Below are 26294 nucleotides of genomic sequence, written 5' to 3'. Positions count from 1 at the left end.
TCCTCTGGACATATAGAAGAAAAAGACCTTCACTGGCAATTTGCTTCAGTTCCTTTCTAGTTGTAACAGAATATTAAGTTCTGACTTACTTTGTAAGTCATTAATGTACATTAATGTAGATAAATAAAAGCATTATGTGTCTACATAGTGAATCCAGAGTACAGGATTTAATCCAAGTACCAAGCTTTACTTAACAATTAATTTCAAATATAAACATTTTAAACACATTTAAAATCATTAAGACTCATGTTTAATTAATTCATTTCATTACAGCTGGGTTTAAATTAAACTTCAAAAAGTTTCCATCTGATCATATATTACATATCTAGTAAAACCAAGCCTGGCTGCTACAGCTATCTACTACTGTATATCTATTCTATAAACTAAAAGACCACAGTTTTGTCAAAATTGTAACTTATTTAAGATATGTTGATTTGTATATCATTCTAAACTTCCTTTAACCAGTTGGACAAGGTATAATTAAGTGATACCACTACTGTACCAATACAGTATACAATACTTAAGTGATAATACACTTAATTGTACTGATTACTGTACTGATACAATAGCTAGCAGGAATAGCCAACACTCCGGAAAATAGGCTTAAGATACAGAAGGATCTTGACAGACTTGAACATTGGGCACTATCTAACAAAATGAAATTCAGTGGTGAAAAAAGTAAGGTTCTACATTTAGGCCAAAAAAACAAAATGCACAGGTATAGTATATGTGGTACCTCGCTCAATAGTAGTAACTATGAGAGGGATCTTTGAGTCCTAGCGGGCAACGATTTAAATATGAGCCAGCAGTGTGGAGCAGCTGCCAAAAAAGCCAATGCACTTCTAAACTGCATAAACAGAGGGACAGAATCAAGATCACGTGAAGTATTAATACCACTTTGTAATGCCTTGGTAAGGCCACACTTGGAATACTGCATCCAGTTTTGGTCGCTACGATGTAAAAAAGATGTTGAGACTCTAGAGTGCAGTGAAGAGCAACAAAGATGATTAGGGGACTGGAGGCTAAAACATTGAAAAAACGGTTGCAGGAACTGGGTATGTCTAGTTTAATGAAAAGAAGGAACAGTGGTGATATGATAGCAGTGTTCCAATATCTCAGAGGCTGCCATAAAGAAAAAGGAGTTAAGCTATTCTCCAAAGCACCAGAGATCAGGAAAAGAAGCAATGGGTGGAAACTAATCAAGGAGAGAAGCAACTTAGAACTAAGGAGAAATTTCCTAACATTTAGAACAATTAATCGGTGGAAAAACTTGCCCCCAGAAGTTGTGAATGTTCCAACACTGGAAATTTTTAAGAAAATGTTGGATAACAGTTTGTCTGAATTGGTGTAGGGTTTTCTGCCTAAGCAGGGGGTTGGACTAGAAGACCTCCAAGGTCCCTTCCAACTGTTATTCTGTTTTCTGTTTCATACTAAGCCAAAACTTAAGCAAACCATATTGTAATAATCCAATGTGTAAACCAAGCCAGATGCAAGCAGATCTCTATTACTGTACTTACTTTTGCAGAATTACCAGCTGAATAAAAATGTGCTTTACTACTTTGAAGGAGGTAGGAAATAATCTCTGCCCCATTTTTTTACACACGTTCATAAAAAAGAACAGAACAATGCTGAATATTTAGTCAAATCCTTGCCTTAATTAAGAGCACCACCTCAAGTACTTGGCAGCAGATTCCATGACTGAATAATGTCTCTTCTGTATGGAAGTGCCTTGCAACTCCAATCCAACAGGTTTAGAGTCAGAGTAGAGTACATAGAAACTATTTAAAATAAAGTCTTTGCTTTCTAGAGTAAAGAAAATTAAGATATTTTCAAGATTTTATCTGATCATAGTCCTGTTTGGATGTAATTGCAATATGGAAAAAAAGGCAGAAGAACATGGAGATTAAATGAAAATTTGTTTAGATACCAGGATAATGTAAATCAATGTAAAAAGCAAATGAAAGAATTTTTTGATTACAATTTGAATAAGGGAACCTCTTTAGAAATAGTTTGGGATGCCAGTAAGGCCTTTATGAGAGATATATTAATATATATTAATAATAGACAGAGAAATAAGCAACAAAGACAGCGTAGGTATCTAGAAGAGGAAATCTATAAGAAACAACAATTATTAATACATAATCCGCATGATAAAAAACTTAAGGATGTAATAAAGATATTACAGAGTCAATTTAATATGATAATGGCTGACCAAAGTGGCAACAAATATACAATATGCCAAACACAATACCTTTTGTAATGCAAATAGACCTGGTAGGTGGTTAGCATATACTTTAAGGAAAAAACAAAAACAACGTACTATAGAAAAAATAGAATATAAAGATAAAGAGAGATATCAACAGGATATAATTAAGAAAGCTTTCTTAGAATATTATACAAATTTATATGCTAAAGATAAAATATTGAATATGGATATTGATAATTATTTGAAAGAATATAAGGTAAAAAATTTAACTCTAGAACAAGGGAAAGAAATGAATTGGCCTATAACTTCTGAAGAAATTATTTTGGTAATTAAACAATTAAAAATGGGGAAGACTCCTGGTACGGATGGGCTTACAGTTAGTTATTATAGGAATTACAGGATGAGATGTTAGGTCCACTTAAGGAATTATTTAATCAGATACAATTAGGAGGGGGAATTCCCCCCTCATGGAGAACTTCTTTTATCTCATTGATACCAAAAGAGGAACAGGATTGTTCCAAACCTGTGAATTATAGGCCAATTTCACTTTTAAATAATGATTATAAGATTTTTGTTAAAATAATAGCTAACAGATTGTTAGTTTTACAACGAAGAATTCATACTGATCAATCTGGATTCATAAAAGGGAGACAGATGAGGAATAATGTTAGGCAGATTGTTAATTTATTGGAATATTTAGAAAAGAAAAATTTTATATCGGCAGCATTTATCTTTCTCGATGCAGAGAAAGCTTTTGATCGATAGCACTGGGATTTTTTTTAAAAATAGAAAAAATGCAATTTGGAGATGGTTTTGTAAGAATAATTAAGGCAATTTATGGAGAGCAAACAGCCCAGATAATAATTAATGGTAGCTTAACAGAAGCTTTTAAGACTGCGAAAGGAACAAGACAGGGATGTCCTTTATCACCATTGTTGTTTATTTTGACTCTGGAGCCATTATTAGATAAAATAAGAGAAGCAAAGGAGATAGAGGGAATCAAAGTTAGACAACATGATATAAACTGAGAGATTTTGCAGATGACTTGGTGATTATTTTAACAAACCCTATAAATTCAAGTATATATCTGTTGGAAATAATTGATCGATATGGAAAGGTTTCAGGGTTTAAGGTAAATCAGAATAAAACAAAAGTGATATTAAAAAATATGACCAGACAACAGAAAGAAAAATTAGAGGAAATAACAGGATTTGAAATTGTAAAAAAGGTTAAATATTTAGGGGTTTATATTACATCATCAAATGTGAAATTGTACAAGAATAATTATGAGGTTTTATGGCAAAAAGTTCAAAAGGAGTTTATTGTTTGGAAAAAATTGCAATTATTGTTGCTGGGAAGAATAGCTGTTATCAAAATGAATGTTTTACCTAGATTCTTATTCCTCTTTCAGAGGACACCAATAATTAAGAAAGATAAGAATCTTGAGGAATGGCAGAAGAGAATTAATAAATTTATATGGGAAGGTAAAAAAGCAAGGGTTGAATTGAAAATAATTCAAGATTCCCGGGAAAGGGAAGGTTTAAAAATACCTAATTTTAAATTATACTATGAAGCAGCTGCTCTCTCAGCAATAAATGATTGGTTTAATTTAATGGAGGAAAGAATCCTGAATATAGAAGGTTATGACTTGCTATATGGATGGCATGCATATTTAATTTAATAATAATAATAATAATAATAATAATAATAATAATAATAATAATAATAATAATAATAATTATTATTATTATTATTATTATTATTATTATTATTTAATTTGTATACCGCCCTTCTCCTGAAGGACTCAGGGCGGTTTACAGCCACAATAAAATACAAAAAACAACACATACAATACTAAAAACAAACATTAAAAAACTTATTCAATTTGGCCCCATTTTAAAATACATTATTGACCCTGTAAAATTAATAAAAATTTAAACCCATAAAATCAGTTAAAAATTTAAACAAATTCAAGTCAGTCCAGCGAGATGGAATAAATAAGTTTTAAGTTCGCGGCGGAAGGTCCAGAGGTCGGGTAGTTGTCGAAGTCCAGGAGGAAGTTCATTTCACAGGGTAGGAGCCCCCACAGAGAAGGCCCTTCCCCTCGGAGCCGCCAGTCAACATTGCTTGGCTGACGGCACCCTAAGGAGTCCCTCTCTGTGAGAACGCACCGGTCACTGGGAGATAGAAGATGGCAGTAGACGGTCCCGTAAATATCCCGGTCCTAAGCCATGGAGCGCTTTAAAGGTGGTCACCAATACCTTGAAGCGCACCCAGAAGACAACAGGCAGCCAGTGCAGTCTGCGCAGGATGGGTGTTACATGGGAGCTTTATGATAAAAAAGTGGATAAGGCTTTTAAGAATCATGTGTTAAGAATTGCTCTCTTGCATGTCTGGAAGAAATATTTTTATAAATTAAATTACAAGGATCCTATGTGGGCAAGTCCTAAACATACAATAGAGAATATAAATTTAGAACAGAATCAGGAAATGATTACATATAAAGATCTTTTATATACTGAAAGAGGTAGTTTGCAATTAAAATCTTTGCACGTTTTAAAAAAGAAGGGAAAAATTATACTTGGTTTCAATACGGGCAACTACGTGCTAGATGGAAGGAAGATCAGAAAATTGGTATAGTCCAGAATGAGGAAAATTTGGTAAAGCAAATTAGAAATCAATCTCAGGAGCATATAAAGAGATTGTATAATGTGTTACTTGAAATTGATTCTGAAAGGGACTTGGTAAAAGATTGTATGATAAAGTGGGCACAAAATTTTCAGAAGCCAATATTATTGGATACTTGGGAAAATATTTGGGTTAGAAATGTTAAATTTATGCAGTCACATAATTTAAGGGGAAATTTTTATAAAATGTTTTGTAGATGGCATTTAGATCATAAGAAACTATCATGTATGTATCCAGATATGCAAGCAAAATGTTGGAGATGTAATTGTGATGATGCTACATATTTCCATATTCGGTGGATTTGTAAGAATGTTAAGGCTTTTTGGATAAGAATTTTGTGGATTTTACAAAATGTTCTGAAAAAGAAGATAAAGTTCCTGCCGCAATTTTTTCTGCTTGGAATTATTACAGACTCTACAGTAATTGAGACTAAACTGATTTTAAATCTAATAACAGCAGCAAGATTACTGATAGGACAGTATTGGAAGAAAAAAGAAGTACCCACAATAGAAGAATGGATATTGAAAGTTGCCAATTTGACTGAGATGGCAAAAATCTCAGCCTTTTTGAAAGACAATACACAAGAAAGATATTTAAACGAATGGAAAAAATGGATTGACTATATTCAAAGCAGATATCAGACTAAGAGTTATCAGACTGCCTTTGAATGATTAGGATGTATTATTTTTGATTGTTTTGGGGGAGGTTAGGATTTGATGAGAATTGTAGGAGTATAATTGAGTTAGGTGGGAAATTTTTTTTAGCATATGTTTGTTTTATTTTTAACTATACCTTGTGTTTGTTCCGGGAAGTCGGGGGGGGGGTGGTAGGGGGTAGGGGGTGGGGGGTAGGGGGGAAAGACTTTGTAAAACTTTTTCAATAAAAAAAATAAAAAAAATAAAGTCTTACAATTAAAATATTTATCTTGCCAGTGTGTATTCAGCCACTTAACCTTAAGCTCCCTAAAGATACTACAGTTTCCTGTTCCTTCCCATGCCAGTGAATCTTGAACAAAATCTGGCTGTAGAGGTCAACCCAACAGGTTTAAAGAAAGAAAAGAACATGTAGAAACTATTTAAAATAATTTCTTTAAAACTCAAATATTAATCTTTCCGGTGTGTATCACCCATTTAACCATAACCTCTTTAAAGATATTAGTTTCCCCACTCCTACCCATGACACCCCTTCATGGACTACTGCCTTGTCATGGCGAAGGGGCTTGCGTAGCTCAATGAAGCTATGAGCTATGCGTGCAGGGACACCCAAGATGGACAGGTCATAGCAGAGAGTTCTGACAAAAGGTGATCCACTGGAGAAGGAAATGGTAACCCACTCCAGTATCTTTACCATGAAAACCCCATGGACAGTACAAAAAGGGAAAAAGATATGATGTCGGAAGATGAGCCCCTCAGGTTGGAAGGTGTCCAATATGCTACTGGGGAAGAGCGGAGGGATAGTACTAGTAGTGCCAGAAAGAATGAAGCAACTGGGCCAAAGCTGAAAGGACGCTCAGCTGTGGATGTATCTGGTGGTGAAAGGAAAGTCCAATGCTATAAAAAATGTTTCTCCATAGGAACCTGGAATGTAAGATCCATGAATCAAGGCAAGCTGGATGTGGTCAAACAAGAGATGACAAGACTGAACATCGACATCTTAGGAATCAGCAAACTAAAGTGGACAGGAATGGGCGAATTTAATTCAATGACCATCAGGTATACTACCGTGGGCAAGAATCCCTTAGAAGAAATGGAGTAGCCTTCATAATCAATAAAAGAGTAGGAAAAGCAATACAGGGATACAATCCCCAAAATGACAGAATGATCAGAGTTTGAATCCAAGGCAAACCATTCAATATCACAGTAGTTCAAGTCTATGCCCCAACCACTGGTGCTGAAGAGGATGAAATTGACCGGTTCTATGAAGCCTTACAGCACCTGATAGAATTAACACCAAAAAATGATGTCCTTATCATCATGGGAGATTGGAACGCTAAAGTAGGAAGCCAAAAGATTACTGGAATAACAGGCAAGTATGGCCTTGGAGTACAAAATGAAGCAGAGCACAGGCTGATAGAATTCTGTCAAGATAATTATGATGGTCATAGCAAACACTCTTTTCCAACAACCTAAGAGACAACTCTACACATGGACATCACCAGATGGTCAACACAGAAATCAGATTGACTATGTGCGCTGCAGCCAAAGATGGAGAAGCTCTATACAGTCAGTAAAAACAAGACCAGGAGCTGACTGTGGCTCAGATCATGAGCTTCTTCTTGCAAAATTTAGGCTTAAACTGAAGAAAGTAGGGAAAAGCACCAGGCCACTCAGGTATGAACTAAATCATATCCCTGATGAATATACAGAAGAAGTGACAAATAGATTTAAGGAATTAGATCTGATAGATAGAGTGCCTGAAAAACTATGGACAGAGGTTCGCAATATTGTACAAGAGGTAGCAACTAAACCCATTCCAAAGAAAAAGAAATGCAAGAAAGCAAAATGGCTGTCTGAGGAAGCTTTGCAAATAGCTGAGGAAAGAAGGGAAGCGAAAGGCAAGGGAGAAAGAAAAAGATACACCAAGTTAAATGCAGAATTCCAGAGAATAGCTAGAAGAGATAAGAATGCATTTTTAAATGAACAGTGCAAAGAAATAGAAGAAAACAATAGAATAGGGAGGACCAGAGATCTCTTCAAGAAAATTGGAGATATGAAGGGAACGTTTCATGCAAAGATGGGCATGATAAAGGACCAGGATGGCAGGGACCTAACAGAGGCAGAAGAGATTAAGAAGAGGTGGCAAAATTACACAGAAGAACTATACAAGAATGAGCTTAACATTCCTGATAACCACGATGGGGTGGTCACTGACCTTGAGCCAGACATCCTAGAATGTGAAGTCAAATGGGCCTTAGGAAATCTGAGCAACAACAAAGCTAGTGGAGGAGACAGTATTCCAGGTGAGCTATTCAAAATCTTAAAAGACGACGCAGTAAAAGTGCTACACCCAATTTGCCAGCAAATTTGGAAAACTCAACAATGGCCACAGGATTGGAAAAGGTCAATTTACATTCCAATTCCAAAGAAAGGCAATGCCAAAGAATGTTCAAACTATCGCACCATTGCACTCATTTCCCATGCTAGTAAGGTTATGCTTAAAATCCTACAAGCTAGGCTCCAGCAGTATGTGGAACGAGAACTACCAGAAGTACAGGCAGGATTTCATAGAGGCAGAGGAACTAGAGATCAAATTGCCAACAAACGCTGGATCATGGAGAAAGCTAGGGAGTTCCAGAAAAACATCTACTTCTGCTTCATTGACTATGCTAAAGCCTTTGATTGTGTGGATCACAACAAACTGTGGCAAGTTCTTAAAGAGATGGGAGTACCAGATCATTTCATTTGCCTCGAGAAACCTGTATGCGGGTCAAGAAGCAACAGTGAAAACTGGACATGGAACCACTGATTGGTTCAAAATTGGGAAAGGAGTCTGACAGTCTATCACCCTGCTATTTAACTTATATGCAGAGCACATCATGAGAAAGGCGGGGCTAGATGAATCAAAAATTGGAATTAAGATTGCCGGGAGAAATATCAACAACCTCAGATATGCAGATGATACCACTCTAATGGCAGAAAGCGAAGAGGAACTAAAGAGCTTCCTGATGCGGGTGAAGAAGGAGAGTGCAAAAGTTGGCTTGAAACTCAACATTAAGAAAACTAAAATCATGGCATCTGGCCCTCTCAATTCCTGGCAAATAGATGGGGAAGAAATGGAGGTAGTGACAGATTTTATTTTCCTGGGCTCCAAGATCACCACAGATGGGGACTGCAGTCAAGAAATTAAAAGACGCTTGCTCCTGGGGAGGAAAGCTATGGCAAATCTAGACAGCGTACTAAAAAGCAGAGACATCATCCTGCCAACAAAAGTGTGTATAGTCAAGGCTATGGTTTTCCCAGTTGCAATGTATGGCTGTGAAGTTTGGACCATAAGAAAGGCTGAGCGCCAAAGAATCGAGGCCTTTGAACTCTGGTGCTGGAGAAGACTCCTGCAAGTCGCTTGGACTGCAAGGCGAACAAACAAGTCAGTCCCAGAGGAGATCAACCCTGACTGCTCTTTAGAAGGCCAGATCCGGAAGATGAAATTCAAATACTTTGGCCACCTAATGAGAAGGAAGGACTCACTGGAGAAGAGCCTAATGATGGGAAAGATTGAGGGCAAAATAAGAAGGGGACGACAGAGAATGAGGTGGCTGGATGGAGTCACTGAAGCAGTAGGCATGAGTTTAAATGGACTCCAGAGGATGGTAGAGGACAGGAAGGCCTGGAAGAACGTTGTCCATGGGGTCACGATGGGTCGGACACGACTTTGCAACTAACAACAACACCCACGACAGTCAATGTCGAACAAAATCTAGCTGTAGAGGCACAGGGGAAAGCAAACCATTACAGTTTAAAATAGAATAAAATACTTCATTTGGCCAAGTGTAATTAGACACACAAGGAATTTAAAAATCTTTATCATTTCTAGCGACAAGGATATATTTCACTTTCCCTTCTGGCAAAGGAATCTCTTCCTAGCATTTTCTAAGTCTTTGGAGAATTAAAAAACTGACTGCTGTCTGGACGAAAAAGTCCCACCACCCGAATATCGATTGTTCATCCTATTTCTTACTGCTCCACCTATTCCTAGGCTACTTAATATCTCCGAAGACTAGGAATAAAACAGTCCTCTGCTTCTTCGGACCTCACCTGCACCTTTCGCAAGGCCTCCATTTATCATTGTTGTAAATCCAACCTTCCATTCCCTAACCTTCCCAAAACTGTTTGCTTCCCACGTAACCATTTCCAACGAACCCACCTGCCAAATGCCACTGCGCGCACACACCCTCGAAAACAAATCTCGCTACCACAGAACGGCTCTTTATAGGGCTTGTCTGGAATCGAAAAACAGGAACACCGGGTTGCCGCTACAATTTGGGCACCAAGTACGGAAGGACACCTGCTCCGAGGCAACCCGGAGCGTCAGCGGGGAAAAGACAGAGAGGTCCCAGGCAGCAGGCTTCCCCACAAAGTAGTGCCTTCACTTACACACCACACCCACAAAGGATCAAGTCCTTCGCCCCTACCTGAAGCCCGCGAATACAAGGGAGACGTTCCGAGTGTTCCCGGCTCCGCCATCTTCCTCCTCCAGCGCCCTAGACGCTACTGCTTACTTTTCTCCCCAGCCCTCTGTTACCGCGCTTAAAGAACCGTAACAGATTATAATACTACTACTCTTGCTGCTACTGCGCGCCTGCCACCGCACAGGCGCACTTTGTTTCGGCAGGACACCTGACGCGTCGTTAGAGAATTGGAGAGGCGGGAAACGGATACAAGCGCTAAATGCTGAGAGAGCAATTGCTGAAAACTGGGGAGCCTGAGCGGCCGCATAGCTTCTAACGCTTTCCAGGTGTACATTCCTTCTCTCCGAGACTCTTGCTACCTTTTGGTTAACGTGTGGGAACTTGCTCGTGCTCCCTTTTATTTTTTTGCCTCGAGCATCAGTGACTGTTCGGCAAGCTGCTTGCGACTGCGCGCCAAAAATAATTCATGACGGTTGCTGTTGATCCCGAAAGCAGCCTTTCGCTGCTCCGGGAGAGAGAGAGCAAACGCAAACGGTTGCTTCGGTGGGTTGGCTGAGTTTCCTGATTTACGATAAGCACTCCTTTCAATTAACCGGAAAATTAAACCAAACCACGCGGTCGAGAAACGAGTTCGAGCAGAACATTTTCTCCCAAATATTTGTATTTTTTCCAAACCAAAGTGCAAATGCACCATATGCTCTCCCTCGGATCATTGTAGTGAAGTTTATTTGGACAAGCTCCAAGTGTTTCTCTTAGTCCTATTTCATAGGCTTTCTTTTGAGATACGAGGAATAATACAGGGGATACAGTGGAAAAGAGATCAGGAAAAGGAGGAGGATCTTCAGATTGTTATCCCAAAGCATCAAGGAAGTTAACAGGGAAAAAATGCCCAGAGAAGCACAGGTAATCCTCCAATTTTATGTAAGGCAAACTGAACCCTAGTTTCTTTGGATCCTGATGTCTCAGAAGCTATGATAAACTGCTCCTAAAACTTCGGTTGAAAACTGTAATCTATTGGGGATTATTTAGAAAAAAAACCCCAAACAGGAATAATGCTGGGAAAACATTTTGCCAAGGATCTTGCACCCAGAACAGGTGTAGCCTGTCAGTCCAGCTCTTTCCTCCTCACTACAACACCAAAATGATTATTTTAAAAACTTATTGCCTTTGACAAAGTGACTAAATAAGTGGACCAGTGAAATGCTGTGGACATAGTTTACATAGATTTCAAGAAGGCAGTTGACAAAATAAACCACATACTACTTATTTACTTTATTTTTATTTTGCTACTGTACTACTTAGTAAGATAGAAAAATATGAGAGAGACAGCATAACCACCAGATGGATTTGTAACTGGCTACAATGTTAAGTGTAGTCCTCAATGGAACTTCATTTACATGGAGAGAAGCATGCAGTGAGGTACCCCAAGGTTTTAACTTGACCCAATACAGTGGTGGGTTTCCATTTTTTTTACTACCGGTTCTGTGGGTGTGGCTTGGTAGACCTGGCGTGACTTGGTGGCCATGGCATGGGAAGGATACTGCAAAATCCCCATTTTTTCCCGATCAGCTGGGACTCGGGAGGCAGAGAATAGATGGGGGTGGGCCAGTCAGAATTTTTACTACTAGTTCTCCGAACTACTCAAAATTTCCGCTACCAGTTCTCCAGAACCTGCTGAAACCCACCTCTGACCAATACTCTTTCAACATCTTCATAAACAATTTAGATGAGAGGATAGAAGGGGAATTCATCAAATTTGCAGATGATACCAAGTTTGGAGGAATAGCACACACCCTGAAGGCTGAAGATTCAGAAGAATCCTGACAGACTTGAACACTGGGTTCTATCAAACAAAATGCAATTAGTGCTTAAGGCCTTACACTTGGGCAAGAAAAACCAAATGCACAGGGTGTCAAACTCAATTTCATTGAGGGCCGCATCAGAGTTGTGTTTGACCTCGGAGGGCCAGGGCTTGGCCAGGGTGGGGTGGCTGGGGTGTGGCCAGGTTGGGCGTGATAGCACTCTGCCTCCTGCAGCACTGCCAGCCAAAACGGATATTCGCGTTAATTACAAAATGTGGCCTTTGCTTTGTGACATCAACATCCAGCAAGCAAGGGGTGTGACCTGTACAGAAAATACTCTTTTATATGGTTATGAAGAAATATCCCCAAAGTCAGATGCAGACTGACTCAATTCGCTAACACAACTACCCAGCAAAACAGCAGATTTTGAAGCTCCAGGTAAAGAGGATTCGTTTTAGGATGAGTAACCGTACTTTGCATGTTGAAGGTTCCTAAAGGAATGCTGGGAAACTGTATTTTAAAGAACATTTGAAGGAGGGGTGCAGAATAGCCCTTCTCTGCCTGAAGCTGTAGTGACCCAGCACCAATCAAAATACTTTTTGTGAGCAACTGATCAACACTGACAGAGTAAGCCATTAGTACAGTGATGGCTAACCTTTTTGCAGTAGCATGCCAAACGGGGGAGCGCGGGTGTGTGTGTGTCCCATGTATGCCCACACCCATAATTCAATGCGCCCCGCCACCCCCACACATGCACATGTGACCCCCCCTTTTTGGCACCTGATGGCACGGTGGGCTAGACAGGCTCATTTTTCGCCCTCTCCAGGCTCCAGAGGCTTTCTTGGAGCCTGGGGAGGCAAAAACAGCCTTTCCCAACCCCATGGGGGCCCTGCAGAGGCCGGAAACGGCCCATTTCCTGACTTCCACTGGGTCTGGAAGGCCCGAAAATTAGCATGCGCCCTGGAGCTGAGCTATGGCAACGCTCATGTGCCCACCGATATGCCTCTTCATGCCACCTGTGGCACACGTGCCACAGGTTTGTCATCACGGCACTAGTATATGAAAATAAAAGCAAACTCCCCTCCTTTCTAGTACTGATGATGTTACCTACTTTGGTAATGAAACTTCTGCAAGAAAACCATCAAGCTCAGAGAGCACCAAGGACCCCACAGTTCAACCCTGAGCTACAAATATTCTCTTCTATCTTTTCATTAGAGGGACAGAGCCTGCCTTATATGAGATGGCACCCAGTGGATTTCATTCTAAATTATGATATGATTTCTGTAAATAAGAAAGTATAATGGCTGAGTCTTTGGTCCTTCATACATAAAAAAAAATACAAAGCTGAGGAGGCGGGGCCAGCTGTCAAGGAGGAAAGCTGTGTAAAGTGATGCTCCGATCTAAAGAGTCACTTTTACAGCAACTTCCAACCAAACGGCGGACTTTTTGGAGTCCCAGATCCCTTGGAGTGGGGTTGAAAGAAAGAGGTGCCCTGCAGTGTGGCTCCTGATGGCGGTCAGGACAGTGGGTAGCAGGAATGCCTCGGAGAACTTGGTCGGGGGAAGAAGACGGCCCATAATGGCAGCTGCAACGATAGCGGTGGAATAGCGGGACAACGGCAAGACAGATCTGGTGTAAAGTGATCTTGGCAACCTCTTGTGAGTGATCCGGGGTGAGAGACCTTCCCGGAGGATTTCCAAACAGGGAAGAGGAGGAAAGAGGCCCCAGGAAGAATGAGGGTAGTTGGAGCTCCTTCCAAATCATAGCGGTGAACGGCAAGCTTGGGCATAAAAGCAATTACTACAATGTGATAGACAATACTGGCCGTGTAAAGAAAAAAGACCAAGGGGGATTTCTCATACTCTACGATCTGATATTAAGAAACCAAATAACTTAAAGTTGGGGAGGAAAAGTGCTGACAAATTGGAGGGTATAGACATATTGAAGAGGTACTGAATGTTGAGTAATATAAAGGGAGGTAAGGGACACACCTACTGGCCAAGAATAAACCAGACATAACTTACAGAAGAAAAGAACAATTTACTTAGACAAAACGGAATATGAGAATTAAAAGAACTTTACCAAGAAAGAAGGAAAGACTGCAGGTGATAATCTACTAATTAATCTATACTCCATTGGTATAGTGAGGGTGAAAGATGTGTACAACTGTGGACATGGTAGCATTTGCAGAACAGTGTCTATATATAATAGAGAGGAAATTGACCAACGTAGACATGGGACATTGTATTAAGAAGCAATTATTTCTATTACTTCTATTAATTATTGATATTATTAGTATTAAGTGATTTAATCATATATCTTGCTACTAATTAATTCCTGATATTGTTTGATGTTTTTGATTGATGACTTAGAACTATAGTTTGACATAAGTATTTAAAACTTATAAGCCATCTAAACTTAGTGTGTTAAGAATGTTTGATATTTAATAATAGCTGTTATCTAAAGTGTTAAATAATTTGATAGCATAAGACTTAATATAATTAATACATAAGTCATTAATAGACCTAATACAAACCTTGTGGCAAGCAGGAACGGAATAGACTAAGTGATAGTTTGAGTGTGCTGGAAAGAAATACAAGGATTGCAAACAAGTGGGGAGGCTGGTTTAAATTGGTGTCAAAGATGACGAGTATTCCCAATTTAACGAGAATTGGTACCGGAATGAGGCAGGCAGCCCAAACCACGACAGTTGAACTGAGTCCAGCAGGACAAAGTTCCATAGAAGAAATGATGCAAAGGGAAAGATCTAATTCATTTAAAGATTTACAACTGTTAAAATCAATTCAAGATATAATGCTGAAAAAGCATGAAGATCTGAAAAGAGAGATGGGGAAGTGAGGAGTGACACTGGAGAACTTAAAGAAAATATGAAATCGATGGATGGTAAATTTGAATGTTTTCAACAAATTATGAAGAATGAGCAGAAACTACAAGAGATAGAGGAGAGAATAGGAAGGGAAGAAAAAGGAGTGGACGAAATGAATGAAAGATTAATACAAGCCAAGAAAGAACTCAAAACAATGGCTATCCACTTAAAGAGACAGAAAAGGCAGCTCACTACCTATGATTCCAAAACATGAGCGAAGATAAAGGCGAAGATTATGGTGGATTTGTTGGCAGGAGCTCTAGGAATTGGAAAAGAGGAGATGGCTAACAAAATGGATGAGATTTACAGGATCTACACTAATTACGTGAGAAGGCATAACTTACCCGAAGAAGTTCATATCAGATTTGTTAAGAAATCGATTCGGGATGAGATATTATACAGAACGAAAGGTGATCCATTAGAACAGAGGTTCCCAATCTTTTTTGGTTTGCGGCTCCCATAACACTTCGGATTTTTTCCGCGGCTCCCTTAATAGGTACATCCGATTTTTTTTTTAATTTTTGTCTTTTTAAGGATTTGGAAATCTACTTTTTAGATCGTTAAGGTTAGGTTAATTGAAAAATAAATTAAATACGAGCTTTAAATTCACAATTTATTGAACATCGTTTAATGATTTAAAATTATTAATGGGATGGATGGGCTTGTTGTTCGCTGCACAACTTCTCAAATCTTGGAATAAAATTGGAAATAGCGACTCTCATTTCTTGCTCGAGGTTAATTTTTGAGCGATATTTACTTTTTATTACCGCGACTGCCGAAAACCCAGCTTCGCACAAATAGGACGTTGCAAAAGGAATTAATATTCTTAGGGCTTTGCAACTAAGCAGTGGGTATTCCTCTTTTACTGATATCCAAAAATCAGAAAGTTCCATGCTAACAAATTTTAACTTCAATGTTGTGTCGCAAGACAACTCAATAAGAGATTCTTCTTCTGTAGAGGTAAATTCTGATGGAGCTTTGGCTCTAAATGGGTCTTGAATCCAAGTAAATTTTTCAATGTTATCTGCTTCAAAGTATTTTTCGAACCATTTGATAAGCTGAGATAAATGATCTTCAAAAAGAGATTTTAAATTGCAAGACAAACTGATTTCATTGGAGGTTAAAAACTGGTGCAACAAGGGAAAGCAATCATTAAGATCATCTTCATTAATTTTAGTTTCCAGAGCTGTAATTTTTTTCTGAAAGCTGAAATCTTTTCTGTTAACTTTAAAATGTGCATATTGCCTCCTTGTAAAGAGAGATTCAACACATTCAACTTTTCAAAGATATCACATAGGTATGCGAGTTTAATCAAAAAGTCTGTTTCTACAAAGTGTTTGGCATACTCATGTTTTTCTTCTTCAAGGAAAGTGTATATTTCTTGCCGTAATTGGAACGTACGAGACAATACACCCCCGCGAGAAAGCCATCGTGAGTGGCAGTAGTACAACAAAGATGTGTATTCACCTCCCATATCTTCACACATTCTTTTAAAAAATCTTGCTTTTAGTGGCCGTGTTTTTATATAGTTCACTATATTTACCACACGTTCTAAAACTATATTTAGTGGAGGACTTATATACTTTGATGCAAGTGCTTCTTTGTGAATGATGCAATGGGTCCAAACTGAATCTGGAGCTTTGTTTCGAATAAGCGCCTGCAATCCTCCATAACAGCCGGACATCGAGCGACCACCATCAGTACAGACGCCAACGCACTTTGTCCAGTCTAAATTATTTTCAACCATAAATATATTCAGGATCTCGAACAAATCCTGAGCCTTTGTACTTCCAGTAATACTTTTACAAAAGAAGGTCCTCAACGATTGAATTACCATCTAAGAACCGTGCGTAACAAATCAAGTGTCGTCCTTATTATTGTCTGTGGCCTCATCAAGTTGCAGTCCATATTCACTTCCTTTTAATTTTCAATTAATTGTGCATTGAGATCCTCCCCATGTGCTGAATTCTGCGACTGATTGTATTGTTAGACAAAGGGACATTTGAAAGTAGTTTCCCATGACTCACCAATCATAATGTTCACTAAATCTACAGCAGCGGTAGAATGAGTTGCTCAGCAATAGTATGGGGCTTTTACACTTAGCAACTCTATATGCAACTTTGTATGATGCTAGCAAAGCATTATTTGGTATTGACATATGTTTATAAATGCTGCCTTTTTGTTGTTTTAATTCCATTAACTTTCTTTTAAAAAAGTTGTGAGGTTTACCAACAAAGTTAGAATGGTTGGTTTCTAAATGTCGTTTTAACTTACTTGGAAGCATACATTCCGGTGCCAAAACTTTCATGCACAATACACACTGTGGTCTCTCTTTATCATTTTCGTTTATTGATGTAAAGCCAAAATCCAAGTAACTGTCGTCATATTTACGACGCTTCTTCTCGGAACCCTTGCCACTAGTTTGTGGAACTTCGTCTATAGATTTAGCACTATCTTGATTATTCAAGTTTAATAAGAATTTATCCATTTTAGGGTGATCAGAAAGGCGGGAGTCGCTTCTCGTTAAAATCAATTCAAGATATAATGCTGAAAAAGCATGAAGATCTGAAAAGAGAGATGGGGAAGTGAGGAGTGACACTGGAGAACTTAAAGAAAATATGAAATCGATGGATGGTAAATTTGAATGTTTTCAACAAATTATGAAGAATGAGCAGAAACTACAAGAGATAGAGGAGAGAATAGGAAGGGAAGAAAAAGGAGTGGACGAAATGAATGAAAGATTAATACAAGCCAAGAAAGAACTCAAAACAATGGCTATCCACTTAAAGAGACAGAAAAGGCAGCTCACTACCTATGATTCCAAAACATGAGCGAAGATAAAGGCGAAGATTATGGTGGATTTGTTGGCAGGAGCTCTAGGAATTGGAAAAGAGGAGATGGCTAACAAAATGGATGAGATTTACAGGATCTACACTAATTACGTGAGAAGGCATAACTTACCCGAAGAAGTTCATATCAGATTTGTTAAGAAATCGATTCGGGATGAGATATTATACAGAACGAAAGGTGATCCATTTAACCTCTAAATTAACAAGACAAAATATTAATTTTCAGTGGTTGACACCAGAAGGAATTATGGTATCATGGCAAGAAAAAAGAATCAGATTGTATATGATAGAATAATAATAATAATAATAATAATAATAATAATAATAATAATAATAATAATAATAATAATAATAATAATAATAATAATATCAGAGTTGGAAGGGACCTTGGAGGTCTTCTAGTCCAACCCCGTGCCCAGGCAGAAAACCGTACACCATTTAAACAAATGGCTATCCAACATTTTCTTAAAAAATTCCAGTGTTGGAGCATTTACAACTTCTGCAGGCAAGTTGTTCCACTGATTAATTGTTCTAACTGTCAGGAAATTTTTCCTTAGTTCTAGGTTGCTTCTCTCCTTGATTAGTTTCCACACTTCTTGTTCTACCCTCAGGTGCTTTGGAGAATAGTTTAACTCCCTCTTCTTTGTGGCAACCCCTGAGATATTGGAACACTGCTATCATGTCTCCCTAGTCCTTCTTTTGTTAAACTAGACATACCCAGTTCCTGCAACCGTTCTTCATATGTTTTATCCTCCAGTCCCTAATCATCTTCGTTGCTCTTCTCTGCACTCTTTCTAGAGTCTCAACATCTTTTTTACATCGTGGCGACCAAAACTGGATGCAATATTCCAAGTCTGGCCTTACCAAGGCATTATAAAGTGGTACTAACACTTCACATGATCTTGATTCTATCCCTCTGTTTATACAGCCCAGAACTGAGTTGGCTTTTTTAGCAGCTGCTGCACACTGCTGGCTCATATCTAAATGGTTATCCACTAGGACTCCAAGATCCCTCTCATAGGTACTACTATTAAGCAAGGTACCACATATCTGGTACCTGTGCATTTTGTTTTTTTGCCAAAATGTAGAACCTTACTTTTTTCACTGTTGAATTTCATTTTGTTAGATAGTGCCCAATGTTCAGATCTGTCAAGATCTTTCTGTATCTTGAGCCTATCTTCTGGAGTGTTGGCTATTCCTCCCAGGTCGGTGTCATCTGCAAATTTGATGAGTTCCCCATCTATCACCTCGTCCAAGTCATTGATGAAGATGTTGAAGAGTACTGGGCCTAAAACAGAGCCTTGGGGTACTCCACTGCATACTTCCCTCCATATGGATGTAGTTCCATTGAGGACTACACGTTGAGTGCGGTTGGTCAGCCAGTTACGAATCCATCTGGTGGTGGTGCTGTCTAACCCACATTTTTGTACTTTATCTAGCAGTAGGTTATGGTCTAGTTTATCAAATGCTTTACTGAAATCCAAGTAAATTATATCAACAGTATTCCTCTGGTCCACTAATTTTGTCATTTTGTCAAAGAATGCAATAAGATTAGTCTGGCATGATCTGTTTTTGACAAACCCATGTTGGCTTTTGGTTATTACTTTGTTTGCTGTTAGGTGTTTGGTGATTCGTTGCTTGATTATCTTTTCCAGAATCTTCCCTGGTATTGAGGTTAGGCTGATAGGTCTGTAGTTTCCTGGATCTGTTTTTTTCCTTTTTTGAAGATGGGAACTACATCAGCTCTTTTCCAGTCCTCTGGCAGTTCCCCTGTGCTCCAGGATCTTTGAAAGATATAGTTCAGTGGTTCTGAGATTTCATCTGCCAGTTCCTTCAGAACCCTGGGGTGTAATCCATCCGGTCCTGGTGATTTGAACTCGTCTAGGGTAGACAGGTGTTCACTTACCATTTTCTTCCCTATTTTAACTTGTGTTTCTAATCTGTTTTTTGTAGTGCTGTTTTTGATAGGTTGGATTGTTTTTTCCTTTTGTGTAAAGACAGATGCAAAATATGAGTTAAGTAGATCTGCTTTCTCCCTGTTGCTTGTCACCTTCTTGCCACTTTCTCCCAGCAATGGGCCAATTGTTTCCTTGACTTTTTTCTTGTTTTTAACATGTTGGAAGAAGCTTTTTTTGTTATTTTTTACTTTTGTCGCTAGCCTTTGTTCATTGTGAGCCTTAGCTTTCCTCACTTCATCTTTACAGGCTCGGGCTATTTGCTGATATTCTGCCTTAGTTATTTGCCCCTCTTTCCACTTTTTATATGTGTCCTTTTTGTCTTTCAATTTGTCAGATAGTTCTTTATGCATCCATGCTGGTTTCTTTTGAGATCTATTATTTTTCTTCCTCATTGGTATTGTGCTAGACTGGGCTTTTATAATCTCACTTTTCAAAATTTCCCAAGCTTCTTGAGTTGTTTTCCCCTTGAAGATTCTCATCCATGGAATCCTTCTCAAGCTCTGAGTTTATTGAAATTAGCTCTCTTGAAGTCCAAGACTCTAGTTTGACTTTTTTCTACTACTTGTGTTTGCATAATGTTGAATTCCAATATTGCGTGATCACTTGCCCCCAAGATTCCTATAGCTTCAACACCTTCTATCATTTCATCTCTGTTAGTGAGTATTAAGTCCAATATGGCTGATCCCCTTGTTGCCTTCTCTACTTTTTGGGAAACAAAGTTGTCTGCTAGGTTTGTTAGGAACCTGTTGGGTTTTCCACTTGGTGCAGACTTTGTCTCCCAGTTGATGTCAGGGTAGTTAAAATCCCCCATTACTACTGTAATATGCTTCCTACATACCTTAGTTAGCTGACTAGCAAAAAGTTCATCTACTTCCTCTGTTTGGTTGGGTGGCCTATAGTATATGCCTATGGCAATATCATTTTCTCTCCCTCTAATATTGACCCAAATGCATTCAAGATAATTTTCGTCATTGTTGTGCTCTATTTCTGTAGAGATGTAGTTATTTCTTATACATAGTGCAACTCCACCAACTCTTTTATTTGGTCTATTTCTTTTAAATAATTTATATCCCTCTAGCTTTATGTTCCATTTGTCAGTTTCATCCCACCAAGTTTCCGTAATGGCAACAATATCATATCTGCCCTCATTTACTTGAATTTCTAATTCACCCTGTTTATTCCTCATACTCTGTGCATTGGTGTATAGACATTTGAGTCCATTTGGATTGACCTTGTGTTTATTGTCTACATAACCTGTGTTGTGCATGACTGCCCCTACTTTCTTGTCACCTGTTTGATTAGTGCACTTGGTATGGTTAAATGCTTGGTTTTGCTTGATAGCAGGGCTGATAGTCTTACCCACACAGACATCTATGTTACATGCGTTGATAACCCTTTTAATTTTGGATTGCTGGGGACAGAAATTTTCTGTATCAATTAATTCTCTGTCCCCACTGTTTAGTTTAAATGTTTATCCAGAAAATCTATGAACTTATTGCTAAGTAACTCAGACCCTTTCTTTGATGGATGCAATCCATCTCTTTTGTATGGTTTTTCATTGGACCAGTTGCAGACATCATGACTAATAAAACCAAAGCCTTCCCTTTTACACCACTCCTTTAGCCACACATTAAACTCCATTATACACTTGCCTTTACCTTTTTGTTCCTTATATACTGGTAAAACCTCTGAAAAGATAAGCCTACAACCTATACTACTAAGTTCATAGCCCAAGCTCTGGAAATCACTCTGCACAAAAAGTGCATCCTTTTGGGACAGATCATTTGTGCCAAGATGTATAATAGCATCAACATCACAATCCTTGCTGGCATTCTTGACTATTTTAAGAATACGCCTTTTGTCTCTGCTGGCAGTAGCACCTGGCAGACACCTGACCTCTTTCAAAACCTCCATATCCTTTCCTAAATTTACATACCTTACAATTGAGTCACCAATCAGAAGGTGGCTTCTCTTTTTGGATACTGTGCTCTTCTTGTGTGACAGATGTGTAATACCTGATTCATTTTCCCCTTTCCAAAGTAAGTTGTTCATCTTGGACCATGATCCCCTGCTTGTTTGAGTTATCAATATCATAACTACCTTGACCTGTCACTTTAGTGTCCCTATTAAGGTCAGCAAGGGCACTATATCTGTTGTACTGGGACACTGCAAAAGCTTTGTGTTTATGATTCACAGCTCTCAGCCTGCCAGATCCCACGGTTGTCCATACTGCCCTTCTCCTGCAGGATCTTTGGGGGAGAGGGGACTGATGGGACGGTAGTTCAGTAGAGTAGAATGGCTGAATTTCTGCTTGGAGAGCACATATTTGAGATTCTAGATAGTTAATCTGTCCACGTAGACTACTAATTTGTTTACAAAGAGGACAGTACCCAAATTTGAAAAGAGTACTGTGAAAGACAGCTGCAAAACAAATATTACATTGAACTATGCCAGTCATTCTGAAATAGAATAAAACCACAATCTCAAGTGGAGTAACCCTGAATATATAGTTCAATTTTTGATTTATAGTTATATGAAGCAATGGAGGCAGTTTCAGTCTGCTTTTCCTTTGTGCTCACCTTCTTCACTCCCCAGTCACAGTCAGCAACTCCTCCCACGAGCAACTCCTCCCACGATAAAGCAGAAGAATTCTATAGGCAGAATTTTGGTAGTGATGAAGAGGCAGAAGAAAGAGAAATAAGAGAAGGTGAGCTAAGAGAACAGACATGAGAAGTGATGGAAAGAAAATGGGAGAGGAAAAAAAGTGGATAATGGAAAATATGATGAAGGTAGACTCAAAGAATATAAAGAGGCCAGACCGACAAGGGCAACAAGACCTAGATATAAGTAGAGACTCACAGGAAGAAATAGCGATCCTATCCTTGTATGTTAATGGTTTAAACTCCCCAGCAAAGAGGACAAATATCTTTAATAAATTTAACAATTGGATACATCTTAAAAATAGGAGACTGCTGATGCTGGAAGGCCATGATTTGCAGCTAGGATGGCACACTATTCTCTGGGAGGAGAAGTACAAAGTTCACCAGTACTTCCAAAAGCATTTCATCAGACGGGCACTAAAAGCATTTCATCAGACTAAACGAGGCAATTATATGGAAGTCTCGAATTGGATATCGACATTGGAGATGTTCACACATCCAAATTTTACTAAATCAGGAGGGGTTATTACATATAAAGATGTATTAAATGACAGAGGGGAACTGAAATCTAGGAACAATTTAAAGGAGGAAGGAATTGAACTTGAATGGTGGGCATATCTCTAAATACAATCTAAGTATATGAAGGACAAGAAAGAATGTGGTATAAAAACAGAATTAACAGAACTAGACAAAATTTTATTAAGAATGGAGGAGAAGGCTATAAGGAAACTATACCATTATCTATTAGAACAGGACATGTTAGAAGAGCAAGTAAAGGAAACCATATTAATTTGGTGTAAATATTTCGGCTATAGTATTGATTTGGACAATTGGCAGAACTTATGGGAAAGAAACATAAAAATTACCTTAGCAACTTCAGAAAATTTATATAAGATGTTTTACAGGTGGCACTTCCCACCCACAAGATTAGCAAGAATAAGTAAAAAATACTCTTCAATGTGTTGAAAATGTGAAGTAGTTCCAGGGACCTTCTACTATATGTGGTGGGAATGCCCAAAGGCCAAAAAAGTTTGTCATCAAATAAGACGTTGGCTGGAAGAGATTTTAATGCTAAAAATAGAAGCTAAACCGGAATTTTTCTTATTGGGCATTGTAGAGGGTAAATATAATAAGAACATAATCTACCTAATATTACATATATTAACAGCAGCAAGAATAGCCTTTGCTCAAAAATGGAAAAGCAAATAAACCCCTATGGAAGAAGTGCTAGCCAAAATCCTTACTTGTGCAGAATTGGAGCTCAAGGATAAAAGTGAATCAGTGTACTATGAAATCTGGACTAAATTTTATGAATGGTTGAATAAGAGGAGGAATGTTAAGATGAAGGTGTAATGAATATTTACAAGTTTAAATTTGTATGTGAGATATGATTATATTGAGTACTGATGTAGCTGGCTAGGAGGAATTAACATATAATTGACATGTAAGAAGTTACGTAAATTTATACAAAGATAAGGAAATGTACTATTGATTAGGTTAAATTTGATGATAATGTTTAAAACCAGAGACATCAAACCATGTCCACTGTTTTTAATTTGAATTCCTAATAAAAAACTTTTTATTTTATTTTTTAAAAATAGAAAGCTAAGGGATAAACAAATAAAAAACAGATTTGAAAAAAGAAAAGGCTCAGGAAAGAAAAAGGAGTGAAAATGTAAGAAAAAAAGAGAAAAGACGGAAAACTGAAAAAGAATGACTTCCAACTTTCTTTGGTACAGATACAAGTAAAAAAATATATAAAACTCTTACTCTAAGAGTAACATTTGTCTACATTATTTCCATAATATATCTAATAAAAGCGCCAGATCAACTTTTAATTTCAGTTTCTCACAAAAAGTCCAGGAATGGCTCATATCACTTTAATCACTGTATGTTAAGGAAACTACAACTGATTTATTTAATTGCACCAAACTCTAAATAAAACAGGAATGGAAAATCCTAAATTCAAGTCTAGACCCATGCTTCTCAACTTTGGCAACTTTAATGGACTTCAATTCCCCGAATTCCCCAGGCAGCATGAAGTTCGGCCATTTTAAACTTGCCAAGACTGAGAAACACTGATCTACAGATAGGGATTTTTCCATTCCTCTTTTATTTGTTCTTACTTATGAGCAATCATAATGCAAAATCCTCACACCCACATCTCAGAGCAATCATAATGCAAAATCCTCACTTCCACCCCCTTCCAAAGCAACCAGAATTCTCTCACTAACCTGCTTGCCAGCTCCGTTCTCCTGCATGCAGGGCAACAAAAGACCATGCGACTACCAGTTTTTAAAAAAGTGCAATCAGCTCTTCCAATTTCTCGGGGGGTGGGTGGGAATGGTCTCGAGAAGTTAGAAGGTCTGATTGAACTGTTTTTTTACTGGTAGTCGCATGATCGTCTTTTGTTGCCCTGCACTCAGAAGAACGGAGCTGGCAAGCAGGTTAGTGAGAGAATTGTGTTTGCTGCAGGATTTTGCAGGAGTCTGTCCAGACCAAAAACAGGCTGGGGGCGTGCGTTCCGTTTTCGCTAGTAGAGGCACTGCAGGTCGGTCCTTTGTATTTCCGGGCCAGATCTAAGCACCCTGCGATCCAGATCCAGCCCACAAGCCTTGAGTTTGATACCCCTGGAATATATGATACTTGGCTCTACAGCAGTAACTATGAGTGGGATCTAGGAGTCCTAGTGGACAACCACTTAAGTATGAGCCAGCAATGTGCTGCCAGTGCCAAAAAAGCCAATGCAGTCCCAGGCTGCATCAACAGAGGGATAGTATCAAGATCACAGAAAGTGCTAATACTGCTTTATTCTGCACTGGTATGACCACAACACTGCGTCCAGTTTTGGTCACTATGATACAAAAAAGATAAGAGACTCTAGAAAGAGTAGAGCAGAACAACAAAGATAATTAGAGGACTGAAGGCTAAAGCATACAATGAATGGTTGCAGGAATTGGATATGTCTTGTCTAGTCTAACAAAGAGAATGACTAGGGGTGAAAGGATAGCAAACTTCTAATATTTGAAGTGCTGTCACAGGGAAGAGGGGGTCAGTCTATTTTCCCAAACACCTAAGACAGGACAAGTAATGGGGTGAACATTATCAAAGTGATCTGACCTAGAATTATCGAGAAATTTTCAGTCAGTGAGAATAATTAATCAGTGGAATGGCCTTCCTTCAGAAGTTGTGGGTCCTCCATCAATGGAGGTTTTAAAGAAGAGATTGAACAACATTTGTCCAAAATGGTATAGGGTCTCCTGCTTGAGCAGGGAGTTGGACTAGATGACCTCTTATTCTGTAAGATGATGTTAAATTAGCACTCGGTCACTACTAAGCCTGTACAGGTAGTCCACAATTTACAACCTTTTATTTAGTGGCTGTTTGAAGTTAAAACGGCACTGAAAAAAGTGACTTACGACTGTTTTTCACATGACTCTGGCAGAATCTCCAAAGTCATGTGATTTACATTTGGATACTTGACAACTGCCTCGCATTTATGACAGTTGCAGTGTCCTGGGGTCATGTGATCATCTTTTATGATGTTCTGACAAATAAAGTCAATGGGGAAGCCAGAGTCACTTAACAACCATGTTACTAATTGAACAATTGCAGTGATTCGCTTAACAAATGTGGCAAGAAAATTCGTTAAATGGGACAAAACTCACTTAATAAATTTTTGACTTAGCAACATAAATTCTGGACTCAATTGTGGTTGTAAGTCGAGGACTACCTGTAGTTGTAGGCAATGTACATATAAATACCAAAGAAAGGAAATTTAACAGTACGTAAATCATCAATATCTCTAATTTCATATATTAGCAAAATAATGCTTAGAATCATTCAGCAGAGATTAGAGTTTATATGGAAATAGAAAAGCAAGATGGTTAAGCTGACCTTAGAAAAAGCTGAGTTATAGGAGACATTATGCATGATATACAGTACTGAAGAATTGAAAAAGATAAAAATATCCAAAAATTATAATAATGCTTCATTGATTATAAAGAGGTCTTTTATTTTATCATCCATATCAAGCTCTGGAATGCGCTTAGAAAACTGAATATTAGAATCCTCATGAGAACTAGACAGACAGACAGATATAGGATATAAAGCCACTGT

Source organism: Ahaetulla prasina, chromosome 5 (genome assembly GCF_028640845.1).
Source record: "Ahaetulla prasina isolate Xishuangbanna chromosome 5, ASM2864084v1, whole genome shotgun sequence".
Lineage (NCBI taxonomy): Eukaryota > Metazoa > Chordata > Lepidosauria > Squamata > Colubridae > Ahaetulla > Ahaetulla prasina.
The sequence above is the reverse complement of the archived record's forward strand: the minus strand, read 5'-3'. Positions refer to the sequence as shown.